The following is a 19,277-nucleotide window of genomic DNA, read 5'->3' on the forward strand; positions in this document are numbered from 1 at the left end:
TTTATATTTTGTATTTATGTATTAATTGTGATAATGCACAGTTTGTGTTGAAAGTATTTACTGAATTACACTGTACTATTTTGAAAGTATGGCTGTCCTATTAAACTGCTTTAGAATCATTATGCTAGAGTCTTAACTTTCTAAAACAAAGTTAACTTATTGACATTAAATAATTCCTAGCTGAGGTACAGTCAAAGTAGTCTCCTTTCAATCACTCAATGCTGCTTTTAACTCAGAGCAAGCACAAAGGCTCTAATGGAAGCACAAAGGCTACTCAGGCAATCTTTATGGATTTGGCAGTCATGAAATTACATCTCTAGGACATCTCTCTTCCTGATCCCCCTTGTTTCTTACTCAATCGACTAATAGCAGGAGCTATGACTGGGCAGCAACATAGATACAATACAAACACAAATGACACTTGTGCGTGAAAATGAAGAAAGCATGCTTAAATAATATTCAGCGGCTCACATCTCAGACCTCCAGGAGACAACTTGAAATGATGAGCGCTGCTTGTGACTTATACTTAACACTTGTGAAATACTTCAGACCCCCCCACTGAGACATACCCATATTTTTCAAATATTTCAACTTTTGAGCATTGGATAAAGCAAATATAAAAGAAAACCACTTTCCTTAGCTCCCCACCTCGTCCTCAGCATGTATATGGAGCCAAGATTAAGACAGTAATGGAAGACAAATTCAAATTTGGAAACAGAAAGACGATATTAAAAGCAATTATTTCAGAACTGAAGAGTTGTTTTTCTTTTTATAATTGCAGATTGGTAAGAAACCAAACATTTTTATGTTTAGTCCAACAGATTTACTGTTATAGAGTTGTAATTCATGTAACATAAATTACCCATTTTAAATTCAGTGGCACTTAATGCATTTACAATGTTGTGCAACTACCATCTCTCTCAGTTTCAAAAATTTTATCACACAACACCCTGTACCTATTAAGTAATCACTCCCCATTCTCTGCTCCCACTGTCCCTTAAAAATCACTGATCTACTTTCTATGTCTATGGATTTGCCTATTATGCATATTTCATATACATCATACAGTATGTGACCTTTTGTGTCTGGCTTCATTTACATAATGTTTTCAAGGTTCATGCATATTGCAGCATGTATCAGAATATCACTCTTTTAATGGCTGAATAATATTCCATTGTATTTATATACCACCTTTAATTTATTTATTACATCCATTGACATACACTTGAATTGTTTCTACCTTTTAGCTACTGCAAACAATGTTGCAATGGAAATTAGCATACAAGAATCTAAGCCCTTGTTTTCAATTCTTTTAGGTACAAACCTAAAAATGGAATTACTGGGTCATGTGTAATGCTGTATTTGGCTTTCTGAGGAACTGCCAAAATGTTCTGTGTAGCATTTTTCATTTCCCCCAGCAATGTAGGATGGTCCCAATCTCTCTACATCCTTGTCAATACTTATCTTTTTTTTAAAAATTATAGCCATCTTAGTAGTTGTGAAGTGGTATCACTGTGGCTTTGATTTGCATTTTCCTAATTTCTAGTGATGCTGAAAATCTCTTTCATATGCTAGTGGCCATTTGTATATCTTCACTGGATAAATGTCTATTTAAGTCATTTGTTCATCTATTAATTAGACTGTCTTTATGTTGTGAAGTTTTAGGGGTTCTTTATATATTCTAGATATTAAAACCTTAGCAGATACATAACTTGCAAATATTTTCTCCCATCCTGTAGGTTGTCTTTTCACTTTCCTGATTAATATCCTTTAATGCACAAAGGTTTTTAATGTTTATGAAGTCCAATAAATCTACTTGGTTGTTGTTGTTCCTTGCACTTTTAGTGTCAAATCTAAGAATCCATTGCCAATTATGAGAGCATCAAGAATTACCCCTATTTTTTCTTCTAATACTTTTATAGTTTTAGCTCTTATATTTAGGTTGTTGATTCATTGAGTTAATTTTTGCAGTATGTGAGGTAGGAATCCAACTTAATTCTTTTGTATATGATTACCCAGTTGTCCCAGCACATATGTTAAAATACTATTCTTTCCCCATTGAATGATCTTGGCACCCTAGTCAAAATCAATTGTCCATTGATGTTGGGCTTATTTCTGGGCTCTCAATTTTATTCCATTTTTGTTTGTATCCTTATGCCAGTACCACACTCTTTTAAATACTCTAACTTTGTACTAAGTTTTGAGATCAGGAAATGTGAATCCTACAACATTCTTTCAATGTTGTTTGGCTTTTTGGGACCTCGTGAAATTTAATGTGAATTTTTGTATCAGCTTGTATACACTTCTGTAAAAAAGGCAAGAGGAATTTTTATAGGGATTGCATTGAATCTGTAGATCACTTTGAGAAATATTGCCATCTTAACAATATTAAGCCTTCCAATCCATGAACATGGAATGTCTTTGCATTTATTTAGGTCTTCTTTCTGTCAGCAATATTTTATAGTTTTCAGTATGCAAGTCTTTCACTTCCTTGGTTAAATTTATTCCCAGGTACTTTATTATTTTGGATGCTATTGTAAATGGAATTGTTTTATTTCATTTCATGTTGTTTATTGCTGGTCTAAGAAACATAACTGATTTTTGCATGTTCATTTTGTAACTTGCAACTTCACTGAATTTATTAGCTCCAGTAGAGTTTTGCTTTGTTTGTTTGTTTGATTCTTTGGGATGTTCTATATATTGAGTCTTGTCATCTGCAAATAAAAATAGTTTTATTTTTTCCCTTCCATTTGGATACTTTATATTTCTTTTTCTTACCTAATTACTCTTCCTAGGACTTTCAATACAATAATGAATAGCACTGGTGAAAGAAGGCATCCTTGTCTTATTCCTGATCTAAGAGGGAAAGTTTTTAGTCATTCACCATTGAGTGTGATGCTTGCTGTGAGTTCTACCATAAATGCCCTTTATTATGTTGCAGAATTTCCTTTCTATTCCTAGTTTGCTGAGTGTTTCTGCCATGAAAAGTAGTTGTTGGATTTTGTCAAATGTTTTTTCTGTATCTATTGAGATGATCATTTTGTTGTTATTGTTCCTTTGTTCTATAAATGTCATATAGTTCACTGATTTTTTTAAATGTTGAACCATTATTTCACTCCTGGGATAAATCTCACTTGATCATGGTGTACAGACATTTTAATGTGCTGTTGGATTTGGTTTGCCAGTATTCTGGTGAGGATTTTTGCATTTATTTTAACAAAGGGTATTGATCTTCTTTGCTTGTCAGTTTTTTTGTTTGTTTTGTAGTGTCTTTGTCTGGCTTTAGTTATCAGTGTAACGCTGGCTTCATAGAATGTGTTAGGAAGTGTTTCTTTTCAAATTTTTGGAGGAGTTTGAGTAGTATAGATGTTAATTTTTCTCTAAATGTTTGGTAGAATTCACCGGTGAAGTCATCTATTATGAACTTTTCTTTGTTGGAAGATTTTTACTTACTGATTCAATATCTTTACTTGTTATAGGTATGTTTTCTATTTCTTCTTGAGTTGGTATTGGTGAATTGTGTGTTTCTAGAAATTTGTCCATTTCAACAGCATTTAAATCTTTCTTCTTCTTTTAGGCATTTATAGCCACAAATTTCCCTTTGAGCACTGTTTTTGCTGCATCCCATGTTTGGTAATTTGAGTTTTCATTTTCATTCATATCCAAGTATTTTCTAATTTCCCTAATGATTTCTTCTTTGTCTTACTGATTGTTTAAGAGTGTGTTGTTTAATTTCCATGTCTTTGCAATTTTTAGTTTTCCTTCTGTTACTGATTTCCAGCTTCATTTCATTGTAGTTGGAAACACGCTTAATATGATTTCAATCATTTAAAATATATAAAGAATTGTTTTATGGCCTAACATACCTTCTAAAGTGGAGAAAGTTCCATGTGTACTCTACTCTGCTTTTGTTGTCTGAAGTGTTTTGCATATGACTATTAGGTCATGTATGCATATTTTAGGTCATACATGCATATGACTCTTAGGTCATATATGACTGTTAGGTCTAGTTGTTTTTTAGTATTGTGCAAACCCTCTATTTCTTTATTGATTTTCTTAGTAAATGTTCCACCCATTATTGAGATTGGATTATTGGAGTCTCCAACTATAATTGCTGAACTGCCTATTTTTTATTCAATTCTGTTCATGCTTGCTTAATATATTTTGGGGTTCTGTTGGTGTGTATTTTTGTTTATAATTGTATATCTTTCTGATAAATTAACCCTTTTATTAATGTATAATTTGTAACAATGTATAAATTGTAACAATTTTTGACTTTAAATCTATTTTGTCTGATGTTAGTATAGCTATACTAGTTCTCTTTTGGTAACTATTTCCATGGAATATTTTTTTCCATCCTTTCACCAACCTATTTGTGTCTTTGGATCTATCCTGAGTCTATTGCAAGCAGCATATCACTGGATCATGTTTTGTTTTTCTTTTGTTTTCCATTCTGGAAATCTCTGTCCTTGAACTGGTAAGTTTTATTGATTTACATTTAACATAACTATTGATAATGAAAGGCTAACTTCTGCCATTTTACTTTTTCTATATGTCTTACATCTCCTTTGTTTCTCATCTCCTCCAATACTGTCTTCTTTGTGTTTGATTTTTTTTTTTCCTAGTAAACCATTTTGAGTCCCTCATCATTTCCATATATATATTTAAATCAGGTTTATTGAGATGTAATTCATATACAGTAAAATTCACTCCTTTTGGTGTACAATTCTATGAATTTTGACAAATGTATGCAGTAAAGTTAACTACCACCACAATCAAGATATAAAATAGTTTCCTCCTCCCACCCTAAATATTCACTTGTGCCCTTTGTAGATAGCCCTCTCCACAACTCCAGTTCTTCACAATTACTGATCTAGTCTCTGTTTTTATACATTAACCCTACAGAATAATACACTACGTAGATTTTTTGTGATAAGAACACTTAATATAAGATATACCTGCTTGGCAAGATTTTAAGTATATAATACAGGCAATATGTTGTACAGTAGAACACTAGGACTTATGCATTTTGCATAACTGAAACCTTGTACCCTTTGACTACTAGCTCCCTGTTTCCCCCTCTCCCCAGCCCCTGGCATCCATCATTCAACTCTGCTTCTATGAGTTTGACTATTTTAGATTTCTCATATGAGTGGTATCATGTAGTGTTTGTCTTTCTGTGTCTGGCTTATTTCACTTGGCATAGTGTTCTCAAGGTTCATCCGTGTTGTCACAAATGGCAGAATTTCCTTCCTTTTTTAAGGTTGAATAATATTTCATTATAAGTATAAGTATATATTGCATTTTCTTTGTCCATTCTTTTGTTGATGGACATTTATGTTGCTTTCATGTCTTGGCTGTTATGAATAATGCTGCAATAAACATGGGAGTACAGGTATCACTTTGAGATCCTGATTTCAATTCTTTTGGACATACACCTAGAAGAAGGATTGCTAGATCTTATGGTAGTTCTACTTTTAATTTTTTGAGGAACCTCCATAGTGTTTTCCACAGTGGCTGCAGCAATTTACATGCCCACCAACAGTGTTCAAGGATTCACTTTTCTCTACATCCTCACCAGCATCTATCTTTTTTAGGGGGGGTTGGGGGGGCACGTAACAGCCATTGTAACTGATTTGAGGTAATTTCACATTGTGGTTTTGATTTACATTTCCTTGTTGATTAGTGACATTGAGCACCTTTTCATATATATGCTGACCATTTGTATGTCTTCTTTGGAAAAATGTCTATTCAGGTCGTTTGTCCATTTTTAAGTTTTTTTTTCTTTTGCTATTCACTTGTATGAGTTCATTATATATTTTGAATACTTACCTCACCAGATATATGATTTGCAATTATTTTCTCCCATTCCATAGGTTTCCTTTTCATTTCCTTCTTTGTTTCCTTTGCTGTAAAGGGAAGCTTTTTAGTTTGATACCATCCAACTTTTCTATTTTTGCTTTTGTTTCCTGTGCTTTTAGTCTCATATCTAAGAAATTATTACCAAGGCCAATATCAAGAAGATCTTTCCCTGTTTTTTTCTAGCAGTTTTATGGTTTTAGGTTTTATATTTAAGTCCTTAATCTAGTTTGAGGTTTTTTCTGTGTATTTAGTGTCAGACAAGGGTCCAGTTTCATTCTTTTGCATATGGATATCCAGTTTTCTCAACACTTGAACAGTCAGACAGAAAACTAATAAGGAACGTCAAACGTGAATAACAACGTAGACTAAATGGATGTAACAGACACATATAGAACATGCTGTCCAACCACAGCAGAATACACATTCTTCTTAGGCCACAAAGTAACTCTTAACAAGTTTCAGAAGACTGAAATCATACTAAACATGTTTTCTGATCACAATGATATGAAACTGGAAATCCATAACAGGAGGAAAACTGAAAAAAATCACAAATATGTGGAAATCAAACACACTACTAAACAACCAGTGAGTCAAAGAAGATATCAAAAGGGAAATCAGAAAGTATCTCAAGACAAACAAAAATAAAGACACAACATACCAAACCCTATGGGATGCAGCAAAAGCAGTTTTAAAAGGGGAGTTTATAGCAATTAATACCTGTGTAAGAAAAAAGAAAGATCTCAACAACCTAACTTAACACCTTAAGGAATTAGGAAAAGAACAAACTAAACCCAAAATTAGCAGAAGGGAGGACATTATAAAGATTGGAGCTGAAATAAATGAACTAGAGACTAAAAAGACAACAGGAAAATATCAATGAAACTAGTATGGTTTTTTTTTTTTGGAAAAGATAAGCAAAATTGACACACCTTTAGCTATACTAAACAAGAAAAAAGAGTACTCAAACAAAATTATAAATGAAAAGGAAACATTACAGCTGATATCAATACAAAGAGATCATAATAGGCTACTAAGAATAACAATACTCCAACAAATTTGATGACGTAAGAGAAAGGGATAAATTCCTAGGAATATACAATCAACCAAGGCTGAATAATGAAGAAATAGAAAATCTGAACAGACCAATTATTATTAAGAGATCTAATCAGTAATAAAAAAAATCTCCTAACAAAGAAAATTCCAGAACCAGATGGCTTTACTAACATATTCTATAAAACATTTAAATAATAATTAATACCAATCTTTCTTGAACTATTCCAAAAAATCGAAGTGGAGGGAACACTTCCAAACTCACTTTATGAGAGTAGCATTACTCTGACACCAAAGCCAGACAAGGACACTATGAGAAAAGAAAACTGTAGGTGAATATTCTTGATGAACATAGATGCAAAAATCCTCAACAAAATATTAGCAAACAAAATTCTACATCAAATTAAAAGGATCATATATAACAATCAAGTGGCATTTATTTTGGGGCTTAGAGAATGGTTCAACATAAATCAAATCAATAAATGTAATATACAACATTAATAAAATGAAGCATAAAAACCATATGATCACCTAAATATGTACAGAAAAAGCATCTGACAAAATTCAACATCCTTTGATAATAAAAACTCTCAACAAACTGGGTATAGAAGAAATTTACCATATATTATGCCACATATGGCATAATAAAGGCCATTTGTGACAAGCCCACAGCTAACATCATACTCAATGGTTAAATTCTGAAAGCTTTTCCTCTATGATCAGTAACAGGACAACAGTGACCACTCTCACCACTTTTATTCAAGATAGTACTGAAAGTTCTTGCTAGAGCAATTAGGCAAGAAAATAAATAAAAGGCATCCAAATCAGAAAGGAAAAAGTAAAACTGTCTCTGTTTGCATATGATATATTATATTGTATACAGAAAATTCTAAATGCTTCACCAAAGACTATTGGAGCTAATAAACAAATTCATTTATGTTGCAGGATACAAAATCAATATACAAAACTCAGTTGCATTTCTATATGTTAATACTACCAGTAATACTACCAGAACTATCTGTAAAGGAAATTAAGAAAACAATCTCAGAGGAGCTTCAACATGGCGAAAGAGTAATATGTGGAGATCACCTTACTCCCCACAAATACATCAGAAATACATCTACATGTGGAACAACTCCTACAGAACACTTACTGGACGCTGACAGAAGACCTCAGACCTCCCAAAAGGCAAGAAACTCCCCACGTACCTGGGTAGGGCAAAAGAAAAAAAAAAAAAAACAGAGACAAAAGAATAGGGATGGGACCTGCACCAGTGGGAGGGAGCTGTGAAGGAGGAAAGGTTTCCACACACTAGGAAGCCCCTTCGCGGGAGGAGACTGCGGGTGGCGGAAGGGGAAGCTTCGGGGCCACGGAGGAGAGCGCAGCCACAGGGGTGCAGAGGGCAAAGCGGAAAGATCCCCGCACAGAGGATTGGTGCCGACCAGCACTCACCAGCCCGAGAGGCTTGTCTGCTCACCCGCCGGGGCGGGTGGGGGCTGGGAGCTGAGGCTCGGGCTTCGGTGGGATTGCAGGGAGAGGACTGGGGTTGGCGGCGTGAACACAGCCTGAAGGGGGTGAGTGTGCCACAGCGAGCCGGGAGGGAGTCCGGGAAAAAGTCTGCAGCTGCCCAAGAGGCAAGAGACTTTTTCTTGCCTCTTTGTTTCCTGGTGCACGAGGAGAGGGGATTAAGAGCGCTGCTTAAAGGAGCTCCAGAGACGGGTACAAGCCGCAGCTGTCAGCGTGGACCCCAGAGATGGGCATGAGACACTAAGGCTGCTGCTGCAGCCACCAAGAAACCTCTGTGCAAGCACAGGTCACTATCCACACCTCCCCTCCCAGGAGCCTGTGCAGCCCACCACTACCAGGGTCCCGTGATCCAGGGACAACTTCCCCGGGGGAACGCACGGCACACCTCAGGCTGATGCAACATCACGCCTGCTTCTGCCACTGCAGGCTCGCCCCGAACTCTGTACCCCTCCCTCCCCCCGGCCTGAGTGAGCCAGAGCCCCCGAAGCAGCTGCTCCTTTAACCCTGTCCTGTCTGGGCAGGGAACAGACGCCCTCAGGCGACCTACACACAGAGGCGGGGCCAAATCCAAACCTGAACCCCAGGAGCTGTACGAACAAAGAAGAGAAAGGGAAATTTCTCCCAACAGCCTCAGGATCAGCAGATTAAATCTCCACAATCAACTTGATGTACCCTGCATCTGTGGAATACCTGAAGAGACAACGAATCATCCCAAAATTGAGGTGGTGGACTTTGGGAGCAATGATATATATATATTTTTTCCTTTTCCTTTTTTTCCGACTGTGTATGTGTATGCTTCTGTGTGTGATTTTGTCTATATAGCTTCACTTTTACCATTTGTCCTAGGATTCTGTCTGTCCGTTTTTGTTTGTTTGCTTGTTTGTTTTAGGATAGTTTTTAAGCGCTTGTTATCATTGGTGGATTTGTTTTTTGGTTTGGTTGCTCTCTTCTTTTTTTTTTTAATACTTTAAAAAATCTTTTTCATAATTATTTTTTATTTTAATAACTTTATTTTATCTTCTTCTTTCTTTCTTTCCTTTTTTTTCTCCCTTTTATTCTGAGCCATGTGGATGACAGGCTCCTGGTGCTCCAGCCAGGCGTCAGGGCTTTGCCTCTGAGGTGGGAGAGCCGAGTTCAGGACATTGGTCCACAAGAGACCTCCCAGCTCCACGTAATACCAAACGGCGAAAATCTCCCAGAGATCGCCATCTCAATGCCAAGACCCAGCTCTGCTCAATGACCAGCAACCTACAGTGCTGGACACCCTATGCCAAACAACTAACAAGACATGAACACAAACACACCCATTAGCAGAGAGGATGCCTAAGATCATAATAAGGCCACAGACACCCCAAAACACACCACCAGACGTGGACCTGCCCACCAGAAAGAAAAGATCCAGCCTCATTCACCAGAACACAGGCACTAGTCCCCTCCACCAGGAAGCCTACACAACCCACTGAACCAACCTTAGCCACTGGGGGCAGACACCAAAAAGAATGGGAACTACGAACCTGCAGCCTGCAAAAAGGAGACCACAAACACAGTAAGTTAAGCAAAATGAGAAGACAGAGAAACACACAGCAGATGAAGGAGCAAGGTAAAAACCCACCAGAACTAACAAATGAAGAGGAAATAAGCAGTATAACTGAAAAAGAATTCAGAATAATGATAGTAAAGAGGATCCAAAATCTTGGAAATAGAATGGAGAGAATAAAAGAAACGTTTAACAAGGACCTAGAAGAACTAAAGAGCAAACAAACAGTGATGAACAACACAATAAATGAAATTAAAAATTCTCTAGAAGGGATCAATACCATAATAACTGAGGCAGAAGAATGGATAAGTGACCTGGAAGATAAAATAGTGGAAATAACTACTGCAGAGCAGAATAAAGAAAAAAAATTGAGAAGAACTGAGGACAGTCTCAGAGACCTCTGGGTAAACATTAAATACACCAACATTCGAATTATAGGGGTCTGAGGAGAAGAAGAGAAAAACAAAGCAATCGAGAAAATATTTGAAGAGATTATAGTTGAAAACTTCCCTGATATGGGAAAGGAAATAGTTAATCAAGTCCAGGAAGCACAGAGAGTCCCATACAGGATAAATCCAAGGAGAAACGCGTCAAGACACATATTAATCAAACTATCAAAAATTAAAAACAAGGAAAAAATGTTAAAAGTAGCAAGGGAAAAACAACAAATAACATACAAGGGAATCCCCATAAGGTTAACAGCTGATCTTTCAGCAGAAACTCTCCAAGCCAGAAGGCAGTGGCAGGACATATTTAAAGTGATGAAGGGGAAAAACCTACAACCAAGATTACTCTACCCAGCAAGGATCTCATTCAGATTTGACAGAGAAATTAAAACCTTTACAACAAGCAAAAGCTAAGAGAATTCAGCACCACCAAACCAGCTTTACAACAAATGCTAAAGGAACTTCTCTAGGCAGGAAACACAAGAGAAGGAAATGACCTATAATAACAAACCCAAAACAATTAATAAAATGGTAATAAGAACAAACATATCGAAAATTACCTTAAATGTAAATGGATTAAATGCTCCCACCAAAAGACATAGGCTGAATGGATACAAAAACAAGACCCATATATATGCTGTCTACAAGAGACCCACTTCAGACCTAGGGACACATACAGACTGAAAGTGAGGGGATGGAAAAAGATAATCCATGCAAATGGAAATCAAAAGAAAGCTGGAGTAGCAATTCCCATATCAGACAAAATAGACTTTAAAATAAAGACTATTACAAGAGACAAAGAAGGACACTATATAATGATCAAGGGATCGATTAAAGAAGAAGATATAACAATTGTAAGTATTTATGCACCCAACATAGGAGCACCTCAGTACATAAGGTAAATACTAACAGCCATAAAAGGGGAAATCGACAGTAATACAATCATAGTAGAGGACTTTAACACCCCACTTTCACCAATGGACAGATCATCCAAAATGAAAATAAATAAGGAAACACAAGCTTTAAGTGATACATTAAACAAAATGGACTTAATTGATATTTATAGGACATTCCATCCAAAAACAACAGAATACACTTTCTTCTCAAGTGCTCATGGAACATTCTCCAGGATAGATCATATCTTGGTAAATTTAAGAAAATTGAAATCGTATCAAGTATCTTTTCCGACCACAACGCTATGAGACTAGATATCAATTACAGGAAAAGATTTGTAAAATATACAGACACATGGAGGCTACACAATACACTACTTAATAACGAAGTGATCACTGAAGAAATCAAAGGAGAAATCAAAAAATACCTAGAAACAAATGACAATGGAGACACGACGACCCAAAACCTATGGGATGCAGAAAAGCAGTGCTAAGAGGGAAGTTTATAGCAATACAAGCCTACCTCAAGAAACAGGAAATATCTCGAATAAACAACCTAACCTTGCAGCTAAAGCAATTAGAGAAAGAAGAACAAAAAAACCCCAAAGTTAGCGGAAGGAAAGAAATCCTAAAGATCAGATCAGAAATAAATGAAAAAGAAATGAAGGAAAAGATAGCGAAGATCAATAAAACTAAAAGCTGGTTTTTTGAGAAGATAAAATTCATAAACCATTAGCCAGACTCATGAAGAAAAAAAGGGAGCAGACTCACATCAATAGAATTAGAAATGAAAAAGGAAAAGTAAAAACTGACACTGAAGAAATACAAAGGATCATGAGATTACCACAAGCAACTATATGCCAATAAAAGGGACAACCTGGAAGAAATGGACAAATTCTTAGAAATGCACAACCTGCCAAGACCGAACCAGGAAGAAATAGAAAATATGAACAGACCAATCACAAACACAGAAATTGAAACTGGGATTTAAAATCTTCCAACAAACAAAAGTCCAGGACCAGGTGGCTTCACAGGCAAATTCTATCAAACATTTAGAGAAGAGTTGACACGTATCCTTCTCAAACTCTTCCAAAATATAGCAGAGGGAGGAAGACTCCCAAACTCATTCTAAGAGGCCACCATCACCCTGATACCAAAACCAGACAAAGATGTCACAAAGAAAGAAAACTACAGGTCAACATCACTGATGAACATAGATGCAAAAGTCCTCAACAAAATAATGGCAAACAGAATCCAACAGCACATTAAAAGGATCATACACCATCATCAAGTGGGGTTTATCCCAGGAATGCAAGGATTCTTCAATATACGCAAATCAATCAATGTGATACACCATATTAACAAATTGAAGGAGAAAAGCCATATGATCATCTCAATAGATGCAGAGGAAGCTTTCGACAAAATTCAACACCCATTTATGATAAAAACCCTCCAGAAAGTAGGCATAGAGGGAACTTACCTCAACATAATAAAGGCCATATACAACAAACCCACAGCCAACATCATCCTCAGTGGTGAAAAACAGAAACCATTTCCACTAAGAACAGGAACAAGACAAGGTTGCCCACTCTCACCACTATTATTCAACATAGTTTTGGAAGTTTTAGCCACAGCAATCAGAGAAGAAAAAGAAATAAAAGGAATCCAAATCCGAAAAGAAGTAAAGCTGTCACTGTTTGCAGATGACATGATACTATACATAGAGAATCCTAAAAGTGCTACCAGAAAACTACTAGAGCTAATCAATGAACTTGGTAAAGTAGCAGGATAGAAATTTAATGCACAGAAATCTTTTGCATTCCTATACACTAATGATGAAAAATCTGAAAGTGAAATTAAGAAAACACTCCCATTTACCATTGCAACAAAAAGAATAAAATATCTAGGAATAAACCTACCTAAAGAGACAAAAGACCTGTATGCAGAAAATTATAAGACACTGATGAAAGAAAATAAAGATGATACAAATAGATGGAGAGATATACCATGTTCTTGGATTGGAAGAATCAACATTGTGAAAATGACTCTACTACCCAAAGCAATCTACAGATTCAATGCAATCCCTATCAAACTACCACTGGCGTTTTTCACAGAACTAGAACAAAAAATCTTACAATTTGTTTGGAAACACAAAAGACCCCGAATAGCCAAAGCAATGTTGAGAAAGAAAAACGGAGCTGGAGGAGTCAGGCTCCCTGACTTCAGACTATACTACAAAGCTACAGTAATCAAGACAGTGTGGTACTGGCACAAAAACAGAAATATAGACCAATGGAACAGGAGAGAAAGCCCAGAGATAAACCCACGCACATATGGTCACCTTATCTTTGATAAAGGAGGCAAGAATATACAGTGGAGAAAAGACAGCCTCTTCAATAAGTGGTGCTGGGAAAACTGGACAGCTACATGTAAAAGAATGAAATTAGAACACCCCCTAACACCATACACAAAAAGAAACACAAAATGGATTAAAGACCTAAATGTAAGGCCAGACACTATTAAACTCTTAGAGGAAAACATAGGCAAAACACTCCATGACATACATCACAGCAAGATCCTTTTTGACCCACCTCCTAGAGAAATGGAAATAAAAATAAAAATAAACAAATGGGACCTAATGAAACTTAAAAGCTTTTGCACAGGAAAGGAAACCATAAAAAAGACAAAAAGACAACCTTCAGAATTGGAGAAAATATTTGCAAATGTAGCAACTGACAAAGGATCAATCTCCAAAATTTACAAGCAACTCATGCAGCTCAATATCAAAAAAAACAAACAACTCAATCCCAAAATGGGCAGAAGACCTAAATAGACATTTCTCCAAAGAAGATATACAGATTGCCAACAAACACATGAAAGAATGCTCAACATCATTAATCATTAGAGAAATGCAAATCAAAACTACAATGAGATATCATCTCACACCGGTCAGAATGGCCATCATCAAAAAATCTAGAAACAATAAATGCTGGAGAGGGTGTGGAGAAAAGGGAACACTCTTGCACTGTTGGTGGGAATGTAAATTGATACAGCCACTATGGAGAACAGTATGGAGGTTCCTTAAAAATCTACAAATAGAACTACCATATGACCCAGCAATCCCACTACTGGGCGTATATCCTGAGAAAACCATAATTCAAAAAGAGTCATGTACCACAATGTTCATTGCAGCTCTATATACAATAGCCAGGACATGGAAGCAACCTAAGTGTCCATTGACAGTTGAATGGATAAAGAAGATTAGCCCATATATACAATGGAGTATTATTCAGCCATATAAAGAAATGAAACTGAGTTATTTGTAGTGAGGTGGATGGACCCAGAGTCTGTCATACAGAGTGAAGTAAGTCAGAAAGAGAAAAATAAATACCGTTTGCTAACACATATATATGGAATCTAAGAAAAAAGAAATGGTCATGAAGAACCTAGGGGCAAGACGGGAATGAAGACACAGACCTACTAGAGAATGGACTTGAGGATATGGGGAGGGGAATGGTAAGCTGGGACAAAGTGAGAGAGTGGCATGGACATATATACACTACCAAATGTAAAACAGATAGCTAGTGGGAAGCAGCCACATAGCACAGGGAGATCAGCTCAGTACTTTGTGACCACCTAGAGGGGTGGGATGGGGAGGGTGGGAGGAAGACGCAAGAGAGAAGAGATATGGGGATATATGTATAACTGATTCATTTTGTTATAAATCAGAAACTAACACACCATTGTAAAGCAAGTATACTCTAATAAAGATGTTAAAAAAAAACAATCCCATTTATAAAAGCATGAAAAATAATAAAACACTTGGAAATAAACTTAACTAAAGAGGTGAAAGTTCTGTACACTAAAAACTATAAGACACTGATGAAAGAATTTGAAGACACAATAAATGGAAAGATATCCCATGTTCCTGCCTCATTCAAGGCACAGATGAGTTTCAGAACGATCATAGCAGTCCTTCTCTGCTCAAGTTGTAGACAATTTTCTGTTTATGTCAATCATTAGGTCTTGTGTTCACTGATATTTCTATGAGTATAAGCTGCAACCGTTGTAAGACAAAGATGACTAATTTCTGGAATCAATTTTAATTTGAAATCATACATCTGTCTTCTTAGCCAGGGTATAAATGCACTAAGATACTGATTTTCATCCTATACTCCCCACCCCCTCCTTCTGAAAACTATATCTAACAGGTACCCAATATTTGATGGCTTCATTGATTTTCTTCTGAACAGTTTTCAGTAAGTTTTCCTGTAGAAAATGGAAGAATTTTGTCAACGTTCCAACTGCAGGTGGCACTGACTGACTTAATTTGTCAGTTCTGTTCTTGGTTATTCTTCTGTAACTTGAAAGTAAACAGAATAGTACACATCATGAATCATGTTGAAGGAAAAGCCTGAAGAATAGTTCCTTTGCGGGAGCTGTTGCATGTGGGAAACCATTTTCTCTTTTTATGTACGGTGCTCCTAGGAGTCCAGCCAGGACTGCATCTGTTTAGTTTATTTGATTTATTTTAGTGTCTAGCATGGTGATGTGAGCATGTAGACATTTTTTTTTAATCTTATTTATTTATTTATTTATGGCTGTGTTGGGTCTTCGTTTCTGTGCGAGGGCTTTCTCTAGTTGCGGCAAGCGGGGGCCACTCTTCATCGCGGTGCGCGGGCCTCTCACCATCGCGGCCTCTCTTGTTGCGGAGCACAGGCTCCAGACGCGCAGGCTCAGTAATTGTGGCTCACGGGCCCAGTTGCTCCGCGGCATGTGGGATCTTCTTCCCAGACCAGGGCTCGAACCCGTGTCCCCTGCATTGGCAGGCAGACTCTCAACCACTGCGCCACCAGGGAAGCCCAGCATGTAGACATTTGATAAATGCTATATCACGATAGTTGTGGCTATCATTATTACAGTAATTATGAGGCCTATTCAAAAATGATTTGATGTTGTGACTTCATGGTAAGATACATTTTGTCTCTAGATTTCTCTTTAAATAAAGCCTGGAATAAACTAAATTTGCCTTCGACATTCAGCAAATCAAAGGAAAGAATCATAGAAGCCACCTAGTCCATACACCTTGTGTTACACTGGAAGAATCTGAAAAACAGGGAGGTTTGACTTATTCAATATAAAAGGTAGAGTTAGTTCCTGATCTAGGGGAAGAAAAAAAAAAACAGGTCTTCTGATCCTAAACACAGTGATATTTCTACTATACTAAAACAAGAAGTTACTATTGCTATTACAAAATGGTAATATTTAGCTCTTATTACAAAGTGGTAATTTCTAGCTCTTATTCAAAATTGTGTTTTAGAATTATGCTTTGTAATTCACAATGGAATACGAAGAATACTGAAAATAACTTATTGTATTCCTTCCCAATTGGGAGTTTTTGATAGAGTAGGTGGACCCATCCCATTTTATCAGGCATTTATTGAATAGCACAAAATCCAGAGCTAAGCGAATATAACCTAATTACGTCTAGTTGGGTAGCCAATTTCAACCTCAGCTGACAAGGGAAACTGACAGAATATAAGTGAACAGAACTTCAGTGTGTGTGTCAGTACTGGCTTTGGGGAATTAAAAAAAAAAATTAGAGACTTATCTCCCTGGTGAGATGGCCAGTGTTGAGAGAAAATCTCCTTAATAGTGATCTGTATCAATTTCTGTTGGGTTTCAGGGAAAGAAGACTGGGGATTTCATAATATACCATATCATATATATTCTGACATCAATGATGTTCATTGGCTGAGGCAAGTTGATGTAGTATAAGATGAAAATGTTATATATCCCAAAGTAGGCTTGATACAAAATACAGCTACCACAACAAACCTCAAAAGACATTTGTTCATTTGGTTAATTTTGTGACCAAATGTTTTATTTCATAATTCTGGAAGTGGACCAATTTTCTGCTCTCTCATTACATCTCAATGCTGAATAAATACAGTGCTGGACTTGGCCCACTGAAAACGTGCTATCACTCATGCAGGCAAAGCCACAGATTCTGGGATTCTGACTTGATTTGGTCCTCCTTCTGGATTGTGGTAGTGAAAATAAATGTACACCGTGACTTATGTCTGTTTCTTCAGGTGACTTTCACCTTCGCTGACTTGATTTGTGCTGAGGGGACCACAGAGAGACCTTCTTCTGCTTCCCAGCAACCAAAGGTCAAGCTATTTTCATGCTTCTCTGCCTCATTTTCCTTCCTTCTGGGATTGATCCTGCTCTTTCAGGCCTTTTATTACTGTCACACCTCCTTTTATTTTTTTCTTTAAACCATTTTCACTTTGTGATTAATTGCAGGTCCCTTTGAAGTATAAGTCTATTTAATTATTTTACAAAAGAAAAATTCTTATGTAGAGTCTTCTTATTGCCCCTGGTCCTGGCCAAGCTGACCATTTGCTACCGTCCAAAGGTATGAGTCATTTTCATCTCTTTGCTTTTGCGTATGAAGTTTCACTTGCCTAAAATGGTCATTCCTTCATTCTGTGCATGGCTGATTTCTATTACTCTTTCAGATTCTGCTTAGCTATCACTACCTCCAGAGAAACCTTTCCTGTCCATTGGATCTGAATCAGGTCCCCTACATTGTATTGCCCACACTGTATCTTGGCTCATCATTCTACTTCTCCCATTATATCGTTAGTGCCATTTTGTTCATTCATACACTCCACCACCACCTCATAAGCCATCACTGGATTCTTGTTTTGTTTTTTTTTTTCTATTGCCTTTGCCAAGCATGGAGCCTGATACTTAGTAGGTACAAAACACATGACAGATGAATAAATTGGATGGGCACTTAGAAGAAAAATCACACTTGCTCGACTGTTAATTTCAAACATACAATTTTAGAAAACAGTGACATGATACATATCAAAGAAATATAGATTTAAAATCAGAAAACATGAGGTATGACCTAGACAAGAATTTAAACTTTCCCTTATTTCAATTTACTCCTCTGTAAAATAAAACTGTACTAACTAATTTCTAAGGATAAAACAATTCTTAGAGGTAGATTACTTTCATTTCTCATTATGAGAGACAGTGAGGTGGTTTCGCAGTTTCTAATCAATTAAATAATTATGTATTGAGCCTTTAATATGTATCTGTCACAGTATACAATGTTCACAGCACTTAAAAAATAATTCAGAGCCGAGTTGACATATTAATGTTCAAATAAAAAAATATTCTAACCATGACCAAACCTATTTGGCAGAGACCACGAGTTCAAATGCCAGTGTGTATAGGAAAAGGAAGCACCAACTTAGGATGATTTGGGAGACGAGTGCCTTAGGAAAGGGATTTTACAATTTAAGGGATGAGGACCAGCAAAGAGTAACAGAATTTTAGAACTGAATGGGTTCTTGGAGTCCTACCTCCTTTGATTTAGAACAAATTCAATTGAGGTTTCACGAACTGTAGCCAAATCAAAGAATATTTAGAGTCTTGCCTGGAATTCAGGATTCTTAATCTGGTACTCCTCCCATCATAACAACTGATCTCCTATATAAAAGACTGAGGTTAAAGCCAGTAGTGACAAAGCACACATAAAGCCCAAGGTAGAAAGAAAAAAATAGTAGAGGCAAGGTCCCAAGGAGTACCTGTAGACTCAACACTCCAGCTAAATATTCTGGACAAAATTAAGACATATATTTCAAATGCTACATGAAATAAACATCTACTTGTATTTTGTCCTTTCCAGCATCACTTTCTTTGATAGGAAAACTCCAATCTTCCTCAATAAACTGCATCTTCCAGACTCTCAGTCCTTATAGCTTAAATGGAGCAACTTTGTTGCTAAACTGTATATTTCTAAATTTATTGTCCCAGAGCCTTAGACATTTGTAGAGCACCCATTTCAAAGCGGATAAAAGAATATTCTCCTATTTAAACTTTGGAAGCTCTCAGATGAGACCTGTTGAAGATTATCATCCATTCTATAGTAGCATATTTATT

The 19,277-nt window shown here is 36.5% G+C and overlaps 1 long non-coding RNA gene across 1 annotated transcript in view; it reads right to left on the reverse strand.

Moving 5' to 3' along the window:
• The window catches only part of LOC309631796, an 80,465-nt gene continuing 61,188 nt past the window's right edge, over positions 1–19,277 (reverse strand). Inside the window, exon 2 of the long non-coding RNA XR_014246553.1 lies at positions 1–19,277. This exon is cut by the window's right edge and continues 40,680 nt beyond it. This is a non-coding gene — a long non-coding RNA (uncharacterized lncRNA).

This window comes from Balaenoptera borealis (genome assembly GCF_965194805.1).
Source record: "Balaenoptera borealis genome assembly, chromosome: 7".
In the NCBI taxonomy this organism is placed as follows: Eukaryota; Metazoa; Chordata; class Mammalia; order Artiodactyla; family Balaenopteridae; genus Balaenoptera; species Balaenoptera borealis.